This window comes from Calliopsis andreniformis, unplaced genomic scaffold (genome assembly GCF_051401765.1).
Source record: "Calliopsis andreniformis isolate RMS-2024a unplaced genomic scaffold, iyCalAndr_principal scaffold0031, whole genome shotgun sequence".
Classification (NCBI taxonomy): Eukaryota; Metazoa; Arthropoda; class Insecta; order Hymenoptera; family Andrenidae; genus Calliopsis; species Calliopsis andreniformis.
Window position 1 is genome coordinate 3,438,843 of NW_027480440.1, and position 14,831 is coordinate 3,453,673.

Consider the following 14,831-nt stretch of genomic DNA (forward strand, 5'->3'; position numbering starts at 1 on the left):
TCGTCCTCAAACCTCAACCCTCAATCCTCCATCCTCAATCTTCAATCATCAATACTCAATCTTCAATCCTCAATCCTCAATCCTCAATCCTCAATCCTCAATCCTCAATATTCAACGCACAACCCTCAACCATCAATCCTCAATACACAATCAACAATCCTCAGTTCTCAATACTCAATAGAATACCCTGAATCCTCATGGTTCAATACTCAACCAGCAATATTCCATAATCAAATCTCAATCCTCAAACATCAATTCTCAACACTCAAACCTCAATCCTCAATCCTCAATCTTCAATCGTCAATACCCAATCCTCAGTCTTCAATCCTCAATCCTCAATCCTCAATTCTCAATCCTCAATCTTCAGTCCTCAAATCTCAATCCTGAATCCTCAATCATGAATCCTCAATCTTCAGCCCTTAGTCCTACACAATCAGTAGTCAATCCTCAATCCTCAATAGAATGTCCTCAATTTACAGTTTTCAATACTCAATACTCAATCTGCAATCTTCAGATCTTCACCCACAAACATCAATTATCATCACTCAACCCTCAATACTCAGTCCCCAATCCTCAATCTTCAATCCTCAATCCTCAATCCTCAATCCTCAATCTTAATCTTCAATCCTCAATACTGAATCTTCAATCCTCAATCCTCAATGCTCAATCCTCAATCCTCAATCCTCAATCTTCAATCCTCAATACTCAATCTTCAATCCTCAATCCTGAATCCTCAATTCTCAATCCTCAATCCTCAATCCTCAATCGTCAATCTTCACTCCTCAATACTCAATCTTCAATCCTCAATCCTCAATCCTCAATCCACATTCTTCAATCCTCAATTCCCTATCCTCAATCCTCAATCCTCAATCCTCAATCCTCAATCCTCAATCGTCAATCCTCAATCCCCAATCCTCAATCTTCAATCCTCAGTCCCAAATCCTCAATCTTCAATACTCAATCCTCAATCCTCAATCCTCAATCCTCAATACACAATCCTCATTCTTCAATCCTCAATACCCAATCCTCAATCTTCAATCTCCAATCCTCAATCCTCAATTCTCAACCCTCAGTCCTCAATCCTCAATCCTCAATCCTCAAACCTCAAACCTCAACCGTCAGTCCTCGTCCTCAAACCTCAACACTCAATCCTCCATCCTCAATCTTCAATCATCAATACTCAATCTTCAATCCTCAATCCTCAATCCTCAGACTTCAGACATCAATACTCAACCCACAGTCGTCGTCCTCAATCCACAACCCTCAATCCTCAATCCCCAATCTTGAATCATTAATATTCAATCTTCAATCCACAATCCTCAATCCTCAATCCTCAACCCACAATCCTCTACGTTCAATCCTCAATACCCAATCCTCAGTCTTCAATCCTCAATCCTCAATCCTCAACCCTCAATCCTCAATCTTCAGCCCTCAAACCTCAATCCTGAATCCTCAATCCTGAATCCTCAATCTTCAGCCCTGAGTCCTCAACAATCAGTTGTCAATCCTCAATCCTCAATAGAGTATCCTCAATTCACAGTTTTCATAACTCAATACTCAATCTGCCATCTTCAGATCTCTATCCACAAACATCAATTCTCATCACTCAACCCTCAATGCTCAGTCCCCAATCCTCAAGCTTCAATCCTCAATCCTCAGTCCTCAATCCTCTATCTTAATCTTCAATCCTCAATACTCAAACTTCAATCCTCAATCCTCAATGCCCTATCCTCAATCCTCAACCTTCAATCCTCAATACTCAATCTTCAATCCTGAATCCTCAATCCTCAACACTCAATCCTCAATCCTCATTCCTCAATCGTCAATCTTCAATCCTCAATTTTCAATCCTCAATAATCAATCTTCAATCCTCAATCCTCAATCCTCAATTCTCAATCCTCAATCGTCAGTCTTCAATCCTCAATACTCAATCTTCAATCCTGAATCCTCAATCCTCAATCCTCAATCCTCATTCTTCAATCCTCATTCTTCAATCCTCAATACCCAATCCTCAATCTTCAATCCTCAATCCTCAATCCTCAATTCTCAATCCTCAATCCTCAACCCTCAATATTCAATCCTCAATACTCAATCTTCAATCCTCAATCCTCAATCCTCAGTCATCAATTCTCAATCTTCAATTCTCAATCGTGAATCCTCACCCCTCAATCCTCAATCCTCAATCCTCGTTCCTCAAACCTCAATCCTCAACCCTCAGTCCTCATTCTCAATTCTCAATGCTCAATTCTCAATCCTCAATCCTCAATCCTCAATCCTCAATCTTCAATCCTCAATAATCAATCCCCAATCCTGCATTCTCAATCCCCAATCCTCAATCCTTAATCCTCAATCTTGAATCCTCAATCCCCAGTCCTCAATCTTCAATCCTCAATGATCAATCCCCAATCCTCAATCCTCAGTCCTCAATCCTCAATCCTCAACCCTCAAACCTCAAACCTCAACCGTCAGTCCTCGTCCTCAAACCTCAACCCTCAATCCTCCATCCTCAATCTTCAATCATCAATACTCAATCTTCAATCCTCAATCCTCAATCCTCAATCCTCAATCCTCAATCCTCAATATTCAACGCACAACCCTCAACCATCAATCCTCAATACACAATCAACAATCCTCAGTTCTCAATACTCAATAGAATACCCTGAATCCTCATGGTTCAATACTCAACCAGCAATATTCCATAATCAAATCTCAATCCTCAAACATCAATTCTCAACACTCAAACCTCAATCCTCAATCCTCAATCTTCAATCGTCAATACCCAATCCTCAGTCTTCAATCCTCAATCCACAATCCTCAATTCTCAATCCTCAATCTTCAGTCCTCAAATCTCAATCCTGAATCCTCAATCATGAATCCTCAATCTTCAGCCCTTAGTCCTACACAATCAGTAGTCAATCCTCAATCCTCAATAGAATGTCCTCAATTTACAGTTTTCAATACTCAATACTCAATCTGCAATCTTCAGATCTTCACCCACAAACATCAATTATCATCACTCAACCCTCAATACTCAGTCCCCAATCCTCAATCTTCAATCCTCAATCCTCAATCCTCAATCCTCAATCTTAATCTTCAATCCTCAATACTGAATCTTCAATCCTCAATCCTCAATGCTCAATCCTCAATCCTCAATCCTCAATCTTCAATCCTCAATACTCAATCTTCAATCCTCAATCCTGAATCCTCAACTCTCAATCCTCAATCCTCAATCCTCAATCGTCAATCTTCACTCCTCAATACTCAATCTTCAATCCTCAATCCTCAATCCTCAATCCACATTCTTCAATCCTCAATTCCCTATCCTCAATCCTCAATCCTCAATCCTCAATCCTCAATCCTCAATCGTCAATCCTCAATCCCCAATCCTCAATCTTCAATCCTCAGTCCCAAATCCTCAATCTTCAATACTCAATCCTCAATCCTCAATCCTCAATCCTCAATACACAATCCTCATTCTTCAATCCTCAATACCCAATCCTCAATCTTCAATCCTCAATCCTCAATCCTCAATTCTCAACCCTCAGTCCTCAATCCTCAATCCTCAATCCTCAAACCTCAAACCTCAACCGTCAGTCCTCGTCCTCAAACCTCAACACTCAATCCTCCATCCTCAATCTTCAATCATCAATACTCAATCTTCAATCCTCAATCCTCAATCCTCAGACTTCAGACATCAATACTCAACCCACAGTCGTCGTCCTCAATCCACAACCCTCAATCCTCAATCCCCAATCTTGAATCATTAATATTCAATCTTCAATCCACAATCCTCAATCCTCAATCCTCAACCCACAATCCTCTACGTTCAATCCTCAATACCCAATCCTCAGTCTTCAATCCTCAATCCTCAATCCTCAACCCTCAATCCTCAATCCTCAGCCCTCAAACCTCAATCCTGAATCCTCAATCCTGAATCCTCAATCTTCAGCCCTGAGTCCTCAACAATCAGTTGTCAATCCTCAATCCTCAATAGAGTATCCTCAATTCACAGTTTTCATAACTCAATACTCAATCTGCCATCTTCAGATCTCTATCCACAAACATCAATTCTCATCACTCAACCCTCAATGCTCAGTCCCCAATCCTCAAGCTTCAATCCTCAATCCTCAGTCCTCAATCCTCTATCTTAATCTTCAATCCTCAATACTCAAACTTCAATCCTCAATCCTCAATGCCCTATCCTCAATCCTCAACCTTCAATCCTCAATACTCAATCTTCAATCCTGAATCCTCAATCCTCAACACTCAATCCTCAATCCTCATTCCTCAATCGTCAATCTTCAATCCTCAATTTTCAATCCTCAATAATCAATCTTCAATCCTCAATCCTCAATCCTCAATTCTCAATCCTCAATCGTCAGTCTTCAATCCTCAATACTCAATCTTCAATCCTGAATCCTCAATCCTCAATCCTCAATCCTCATTCTTCAATCCTCAATACCCAATCCTCAATCTTCAATCCTCAATCCTCAATCCTCAATTCTCAATCCTCAATCCTCAACCCTCAATATTCAATCCTCAATACTCAATCTTCAATCCTCAATCCTCAATCCTCAGTCATCAATTCTCAATCTTCAATTCTCAATCGTGAATCCTCACCCCTCAATCCTCAATCCTCAATCCTCGTTCCTCAAACCTCAATCCTCAACCCTCAGTCCTCATTCTCAATTCTCAATGCTCAATTCTCAATCCTCAATCCTCAATCCTCAATCCTCAATCTTCAATCCTCAACAATCAATATTCAATCCTCAATCCTCAATCCTCAATCCTCAATCCTCAATCCTCAATCTTCAATCCTCAATACTCAATGCTCAATACTCAATCTACAATCCTCAATCGTCAATCCTCAATCCTTCATCCTGAATCCTCAATACTCAATCCTCAATCCTCAATCCTCAATATTCAAGCCTCAATACTCAATCTTCAATCCTCAATCCTCAATCCTCAATCCTCCATCCTGAATCCTCAATACTCAATCCTCAATCTTCAATCCTCAATACTCAATCTTCAATCCTCAATCCTCGATCCTCAATCCTCAATCCTCATTCCTCAATCCTCAATACCCAATCCTCAATCCTCAATCCTCAATCCTCAATCCTCAATTCTCAATCCTCAATCCTCAATCCTCAATCATCAATCCTCAATCCTCAATCCTTAATCATCCACCTCAATCTTCAATACTCAATCCTCAATCCTCATTCCTCAATCCTCAATACTCAACCATCAATCCTCAATACTCAATCCTCAATCCTCAATATTCAACACACAACCCTCAACCATCAATTCTCAATACCCAACCATCAATCCTCAATTATCAACACTCAATAGAATATCCTGAATTCTCATGGTTCAATACTCAATCCACATTATTCAATAATCAAATCTCAATCCTCAAACATCAATCCTCAACACTCAATCCTCAACACTCAGTCCTCTCTCTTCAATCCTCCATCCTCAATCCTCAATCCTGAAGCGTCAATCCTCAATCCTCAATACTCAACCCTCAATCCTCAGTCCTCAAAACTCAATCCCGAATCCTCAATCCTGAATCCTCATTCTTCAGCCCCCAGTCCTCAACAATCAATTGTCAATCCTCAATCCTCAATAGAATATCCTGAATTCACAGTTTTCAATACTCAATCCCCATTCTACAATCTTCAAATCTCAATACACAAACATCAATTCTCACCACTCAACCCTCAACACTCAGTCCTCAATCTTCAATCCTCAATCCTCAATCCTCAATCTTCAATCCTCAATACTAAACCTTCAATCCTCAATCCTCAATCGTCAATCCTCAATAATCAATCTCCTATCCTAGATCATCAATTCCCAATACTCTATCATTAATCCACAATATTCAATCCTCTATCCCCAGTCCTCAATCTTCAATCCCCAAAGCTCAGTAATCAATCCTCAATCCTCAGTCCTCAATCCTCAATCCTCAGTGCTCAATCCTGAATCCTCAATACTCAAACCTCAATCCTCAACCGTCAGTGCTTGTCCTCAATCCTCAACCCTCAATACTCAATCCTCAATCCTCAATCTTCAATCATCAATACTCACTCTTCAATCCTCAATCCTCAATCCTCAATCCTCAATCCTCAATCCTCAATATTCAATACACAACCCTCAAACATCAATCCTCAATACTCAATCATCAATCCTCAATTCTCAATACTCAATGGAATATCCTGAATTCTCAGTTTTCAATACTCAATCCTCAATCTTCAATCATCAAGTCTCCATCCACAAACATCAATTCTCATCACTCAACCCTCAACACTCAATTCTCAATACTCAATCCTCAATCTTGAATCCTCAATCCTCAATCCTCAATCCTCAATCCTCAATCCTCAATCACCAATCCTCAATCTTCAACACTCAAGCCTCAATCCTCAATCCTCAATCCTCAATCCTCAATCTTCAATCATCAATCCTCAATCTTCAATACTCAATCCTCAATCCTCAATCCTCAATCCTCAATACTCAACCATCAGTCCTCAATTCTGAATACTCAATAGAATATACTGAATTCTTAGTATTCAATACTCAAACCTCAATCCTCAACCCTCAGACCTCATCCTCCATCCTCAATCCTCAATCCTCAAACCTCAATCTTCAATCATCAATACTCAATCTTCGATCCTCAATGCTCAACCCTCAATCCTCAATCCTCAATCCTCAGTCATGAATACTTAATCTTCAATACTCAGACCTCAATACTCAAGCCTCAATACTCAATCATCAATCTTCAATCCTCAACACTCAATCCTGAATCCTCAATCCGCAGTCCTCAATCTTCAATCCTCAATACACAATCTTCAATCCTCAATATTCAACACACAACCCTCAACCTTCAATCCTCAATACTCAACCATCAATCCACAATTCTCAATACTCAATAGAATACCCTGAAATCTCAGTTTTCAATACTCAATCGTCATTCTTCAATATTCAAGTTTCCATCCACAAACATCAATACTCATCACTCAATCCTCAACACTCATTCCTCAATCTTCAATCCTCAATCCTCAATCCTCAATCCTCAATCCTCAATCCTCAATCCTCAGTCATGAATACTCAATCTTCAATAATTCAATCCTCAATCCTCAATCCTCAATCCTCAATACCCAATCCTTAATCCTCAATCTTCAATCCTCAATCCCGAGTCCTCAATCTTCAATCCTCAATGCTCAATCATCAATCCTGAACCGTCAGAGCTCGTCCTCAATCCTCAACCCTCAATCCTCAAACCTCAATCTTCAATCATCAATACTCAATCTTCAATCCTCAATCTTCAATCCTCAGTCCTCAATCCTCAATCCTCAATATTCAACACACAACCCCCAACCATCAATCCTGAATTCTCAATACTCAATAGAATACCCTGAATTCTCATGATTCAATACTCAATCCACAATATTCAATAATCAAATCTCAATCCTCAAACATCATTTCTCAACACTCAATCCTCAACACTCAGTCCTCTCTCTTCAATCCTCCATCCTCAATCCTCAATCCTCAAGCGTCAATCCTCAATCCTCAATCCTCAGTCCTCAGGCCTCAATCTTCAATACTCAATCCTCAATCCTCCATATTCAACACACAACCCTCAACCATCTATCCTCAATGCTCAAACATCAATCCTCAATTCTCAATACTCAATAGGATATCCTGAATTCTCAGTTTTCAATACTCAATCCTCAATCTTCAATCTTCAAATCTCCATCCACAAACGTCAATTCTCATCACTCAACCCTCAACACTCAGTCCTCAATCTTCAATACTCAATCCTCAATCCTCAATCCTCAATCCTCAATACTCAACCATCAGTCCTCAATTCTCAATACTCAATCTTCAATCCTCAATCCTGAATCCTCAATCATCAATACTCAACCTTCAATCCTCAATCCTCAATCTTCAATCCTCAACCCTCAATCCTCAATCCACAATCCTCAATCCTCACTCCTCAATCCTCAATCCTGAATCGTCAATCTTCCATCCTCAATACTCAATCTTCAATCCTCAATCCTCATTCCTCAATCCTCAATCCTCAATCTTCAATCCTCAATACTCAATCTTCAATCCTCAATCCTCTATCCTCATCCCTCAATCCTCAATCCTCAATCCTCAATTCTCAATCCTCAATCCTCAGTCCTCAGTCCTCAAACCACAATCCTCAACCCTCAGCCCTCATCCGCAATCCTCAATCCTCAACCCTCAGTCCTCCGTCCTCAAACCTCAATCCTCAGCCCTCACACCTCATCCTCGATCCTCAATCCTCAATCCTCAATCCTCAATATTCAATCCTCAATACTCAATCTTCAATCCTCAATCCTCAGTCCTCAAACCTCAATTCTGAATCCTGAATACTAAACCTTCAATCCTCAATCCTCAGCCCTGAATACTCTACCATCAATTTTCAATCCTCAATCCCCAATGCTCAATCCTCAATCCTCATTCTTCAATCCTCAATACCCAATCCTCAATCTTCAATCCTCTATCCTCAATGCTCAATTCTCAATCCTCAATCCTCAAACCTCAATCTTCAATCTTCAATCCTCAATCCTCAAACCTCTATCCTCAATCCTCAATCCTCAATCATCAATACTCAATCTTCAACACTCAATCCTCAATCCTCAATCCTCAATCCTCAATCCTCAATCATCAGTCCTCAATCTTCAATACTCAATCCTCAACCCTCAATCCACAATCCTCAATCCTCAGTCATGAATACTCAATCTTCAATACTCATCCTCAATCCTCAATCCTCAATCCTCAATCCTCAATCCTCAATCCTCATTCCTCAAACATCAACCCTCAACCGTCAGTCCTCATCCTCAATTCTCAATTCTCAAACCTCAATCCTCAATTCTCAATCTTCAATCCTCAATAATCAATCTCCAATCCTAGATCCTCAATCCCCAATCCTCAATCGTTAATCCTCAATCTTCAATCCTCAAACCACAGTCCTCAATCCTCAATACTCAATCTTCAATCCTCAATTCTCAATTCTCAATCCTCAATACTCAATCCTCAATCCCCGATCCCCAATCTTCAATACTCAATCCTCAACCCTCAATCCTCATTCCTCAATCTTCAATCCTCAATACTCAATCTTCAATTCTCAATCCGCAATCCTCAATCCTCAATCCTCAATCCTCAATCCTCATACTTCAATCCTCAACCGTCAGTCCTCGTACTCAATCCTGAATCCTCAACCCTCAATCCTCAATCTTCAATCATCAATACTCAATCTTCAATCCTCAATTCTCAATCCTCAATCTTCAATCCTCAATCCTCAATATTCAACACACACCCATCTACCATCAATTCTCAATACTCAACCATCAATCCTCAATTCTCAATACTCAATAGAATATCCTGAATTCTCATGATTCAATACTCAATCCACAATATTCAATAATCAAATCTCAATCCTCAAACATCAATTCTCAACACGCATTCCTCAACACTCGGTCCTCTCTCTTCAATCCTCCATCGTCTATCCTCTATCCTCAAGTGTCAATCCTTAATCCTCAATCCTCAACCCTCAATCGTCAGGCCTCAAACCTCAATTCCGAATCCTCAATCCTGAATGCTCAATCTTCATCCCACAGTCCGCAACAATCAATTGTCAATCCTCAATCCTCAATAGAGTATCCTCAATTCACAGTTTTCAATACTCAATCCCCAATCTTCAATCTTCAAATCTCAATCCACAGACATCAATTCTCATCACTCAACCCTCAACACTCAGTCCTCAATCTTCAATCCTCAATCCTCAATCCTCAATCTTCAATCCGCCATACTCAACCTTCAATCCTCGATCCTCAATCATCAATCCTCAATCCTCAATCCTCAGTCATCAATCCTCAATCTTCAATACTCAATCCTCAATAATCAATCCTGAATCCTCAATCCTCAATCCTCATTCCTCAAACCTCAATCCTCAACCCTCAGTCCTCATACTCAATTCTCAATCCTCATTCCTCAATCCTCAATCCTCAATACTCAATCCTCAATCCTCAATACTCAATCCTTAATCCTCAATCTTCAATCCTCAATCCCGAGTCCTCAATCTTCAATCCTCAATGCTCAATCATCAATCCTGAACCGTCAGACCTCGTCCTCAATCCTCAGCCCTCAATCCTCAAACCTCAATCTTCAATCATCTATACTCAATCTTCAATCCTCAATCTTCAATCCTCAGTCCTCAATCCTCAATCCTCAATATTCAACACACAACCCCCAACCATCAATCCTGAATTCTCAATACTCAATAGAATACCCTGAATTCTCATGATTCAATACTCAATCCACAATATTCAATAATCAAATCTCAATCCTCAAACATCATTTCTCAACACTCAATCCTCAACACTCAGTCCTCTCTCTTCAATCCTCCATCCTCAATCCTCAATCCTCAAGCGTCAATCCTCAATCCTCAATCCTCAGTCCTCAGTCCTCAATCTTCAATACTCAATCCTCAATCCTCCATATTCAACACACAACCCTCAACCATCTATCCTCAATGCTCAAACATCAATCCTCAATTCTCAATACTCAATAGGATATCCTGAATTCTCAGTTTTCAATACTCAATCCTCAATCTTCAATCTTCTAATCTCCATCCACAAACATCAATTCTCATCACTCAACCCTCAACACTCAGTCCTCAATCTTCAATACTCAATCCTCAATCCTCAATCCTCAATCCTCAATACTCAACCATCAATCCTCAATTCTCAATACTCAATCTTCAATCCTCAATCCTGAATCCTCAATCATCAATACTCAACCTTCAATCCTCAATCCTCAATCTTCAATCCTCAACCCTCAATCCTCAATCCACAATCCTCAATCCTCACTCCTCAATCCTCAATCCTGAATCGTCAATCTTCCATCCTCAATACTCAATCTTCAATCCTCAATCCTCATTCCTCAATCCTCAATCCTCAATCTTCAATCCTCAATACTCAATCTTCAATCCTCAATCCTCTATCCTCATCCCTCAATCCTCAATCCTCAATCCTCAATTCTCAATCCTCAATCCTCAGTCCTCAGTCCTCAAACCACAATCCTCAACCCTCATCCCTCATCCTCAATCCTCAATCCTCAACCCTCAGTCCTCCGTCCTCAAACCTCAATCCTCAGCCCTCAGACCTCATCCTCGATCCTCAATCTTCAATCCTCAATCCTCAATATTCAATCCTCAATACTCAATCTTCAATCCTCAATCCTCAGTCCTCAAACCTCAATTCTGAATCCTGAATACTAAACCTTCAATCCTCAATCCTCAGCCCTGAATACTCTACCATCAATTTTCAATCCTCAATCCCCAATGCTCAATCCTCAATCCTCATTCTTCAATCCTCAATACCCAATCCTCAATCTTCAATCCTCTATCCTCAATGCTCAATTCTCAATCCTCAATCCTCAAACCTCAATCTTCAATCTTCAATACTCGATCTTCAATCCTCAATCCTCAATCCTCAGTCATCAATCCTCAATCCTGAATCCCCAATCTTCAATCCTCAATAATCAATCTCCAATACTAGATCCTCAATCCCCAATCCTGAATCCTTAATCCTCAATCCTGAATTCTCAATCCCCAGTCCTCAATCTTCAATCCTCAATGCTCAATCCTCAATCCTCGATCCTCAGTCCTCAATCCTCAATACTCAATCCTCAAACCTCAAACCTCAACCGTCAGTCCTCGTCCTCAAACCTCAACACTCAATCCTCCATCCTCAATCTTCAATCATCAATACTCAATCTTCAATCCCCAATCCTCAATCCTCAATCCTCAATCCTCAATCCTCAATCCTCAATATTCAACGCACAACCCTAAACCATCAATCCTCAATACTCAACCATCAATCCTCAGTTCTCAATACTCAATAGAATATCCTGAATTCTCATGGTTCAATACTCAATCCGCAATATTGAATAATCAAATCTCAATCCCCAAACATCAATTCTCAATACTCAATCCTCAACACTCAGTTCTCTCTCTTCAATCCTCAATCCTCAATCCTCAATCTTCAATCCTCAACACTCAATCTTCAATCCTCAATCCTCAATTCTCAATCCTCAATGCTCAATCCTCAATCCTCAATCCTCAATCCTCAATCCTCAATAATCAGTCCTCAATCTTCAATCCTCAATACCCAATCCTCAGGCTTCGATCCTCAATCCTCAATCCTCAATCCTCAATCTCAATCCTCAATAATCAATCTCCTATCGTAGATCCTCAATCCACAATACTCTATCCTTAATCCTCTATATTCAATCCTCTATCGCCAGTCCACAATCTTCAATCCCCAAAGCTCAATAGTCAATCCTCAATCCTCAGTCCTCAATCCCCAATCCTCAGTCCGCAATCCTCAATCCTCAATACTCAAACCTCAACCCTCAACGTCAGTCCTCGTCCTCAATCCTCAACCCCCAATCCTCAATCCTCAATCTTCAATCATCAATACACAATCTTCAATCCTCAATCCTCAATCCTCAATACTCAATCCTCAATCCTCAATATTCAATACACAACCCTCAAACATCAATACTCAATACTCAATCATCAATCCTCAATTCTCAATTCTCAATAGAATATCCTGAATTCTCAGCCTTCAATACTCAATCCTCAATCTTCAATCTTCAAGTCTCCATCCACAAACATCAATTCTCATCACTCAACTCTCAACACTCAATCCTCAATCCTCAATCCTCAATCTTCAATCCTCAATCCTCAAACCTCTATCCTCAATCCTCAATCCTCAATCACCAATACTCAATCTTCAACACTCAATCCTCAATCCTCAATCCTCAATCCTCAATCCTCAATCATCAGTCCTCAATCTTCAATACTCAATCCTCAACCCTCAATCCTCAATCCTCAATCCTCAGTCATGAATACTCAATCGTCAATACACATCCTCAATCCTCAATCCTCAATCCTCAATCCTCAATCCTCAATCCTCAATCCTCATCCCTCAAACATCAATCCTCAACCCTCAGTCCTCATCCTCAATTCTCAATTCTCAAACCTTAATCCTCAATTCTCAATCTTCAATCCTCAATAATCAATCTCCAATCCTAGATCCTCAATCCCCAATCCTCAATCGTTAATCCTCAATCTTCAATCCTCAAACCACTGTCCTCAATCCTCAATACTCAATCTTCAATCCTCAATCCTCAATTCTCAATCCTCAATACTCAATCCTCAATCCCCGATCCCCAATCTTCAATCCTCAATCCTCAACCCTCAATCCTCATTCCTCAATCTTCAATCCTCAATACGCAATCTTCAATTCTCAATCCGCAATCCTCAATCCTCAATCCTCAATCCTCAATCCTCAAACTTCAATCCTCAACCGTCAGTCCTCGTACTCAATCCTCAACCCTCAACCCTCAATCCTCAATCTTCAATCATCAATACTCAATCTTCAATCCTCAATTCTCAATCCTCAATCTTCAATCCTCAATCCTCAATATTCAACACACACCCATCTACCATCAATTCTCAATACTCAACCATCAATCCTCAATTCTCAATACTCAATAGAATATCCTGAATTCTCATGATTCAATACTCAATCCACAATATTCAATAATCTAATCTCAATCCTCAAACATCAATTCTCAACACGCATTCCTCAACACTCGGTCCTCTCTCTTCAATCCTCCATCGTCTATCATCTATCCTGAAGTGTCAATCCTCAATCCTCAATCCTCAACCCTCAATCGTCAGGCCTCAAACCTCAATTCCGAATCCTCAATCCTGAATGCTCAATCTTCATTCCACAGTCCGCAACAATCAATTGTCAATCCTCAATCCTCAATAGAGTATCCTCAATTCGCAGTTTTCAATACTCAATCCCCATTCTTCAATCTTGAAATCTCAATCCACAGACATCAATTCTCATCACTCAACCCTCAACACTCAGTCCTCAATCTTCAATCCTCAATCCTCAATCCTCAATCTTCAATCCTCCATACTCAACCTTCAATCCTCGATCCTCAATCATCAATCCTCAATCCTCAATCCTCAGTCATCAATCCTCAATCTTCAATACTCAATCCTCAATAATCAATCCTGAATCCTCAATCCTCAATCCTCATTCCTCAAACCTCAATCCTCAACCCTCAGTCCTCATACTCAATTCTCAATCCTCATTCCTCAATCCTCAATCCTCAATCATCAATCCTCAATCCTCAATACTCAATCCTTAATCCTCAATCTTCAATCCTCAATCCCGACTCCTCAATCTTCAATCCTCAATGCTCAATCATCAATCCTGAACAGTCAGACCTCGTCCTCAATCCTCAGCCATCAATCCTCAAACCTCAATCTTCAATCATCAATACTCAATCTTCAATCCTCAATCTTCAATCCTCAGTCCTCAATCCTCAATCCTCAATATTCAACACACAACCCCCAACCATCAATACTCAATTCTCAATACTCAATAGAATACCCTGAATTCTCATGATTCAATACTCAATCCACAATATTCAATAATCAAATCTCAATCCTCAAACATCATTTCTCAACACTCAATCCTCAACACTCAGTCCTCTCTCTTCAATCCTCCATCGTCTATCCTCTATCCTCAAGTGTCAATCCTTAATCCTCAATCCTCAACCCTCAATCGTCAGGCCTCAAACCTCAATTCCGAATCCTCAATCCTGAATGCTCAATCTTCATCCCACAGTCCGCAACAATCAATTGTCGATCCTCAATCCTCAATAGAGTATCCTCAATTCACAGTTTTCAATACTCAATCCCCAATCTTCAATCTTCA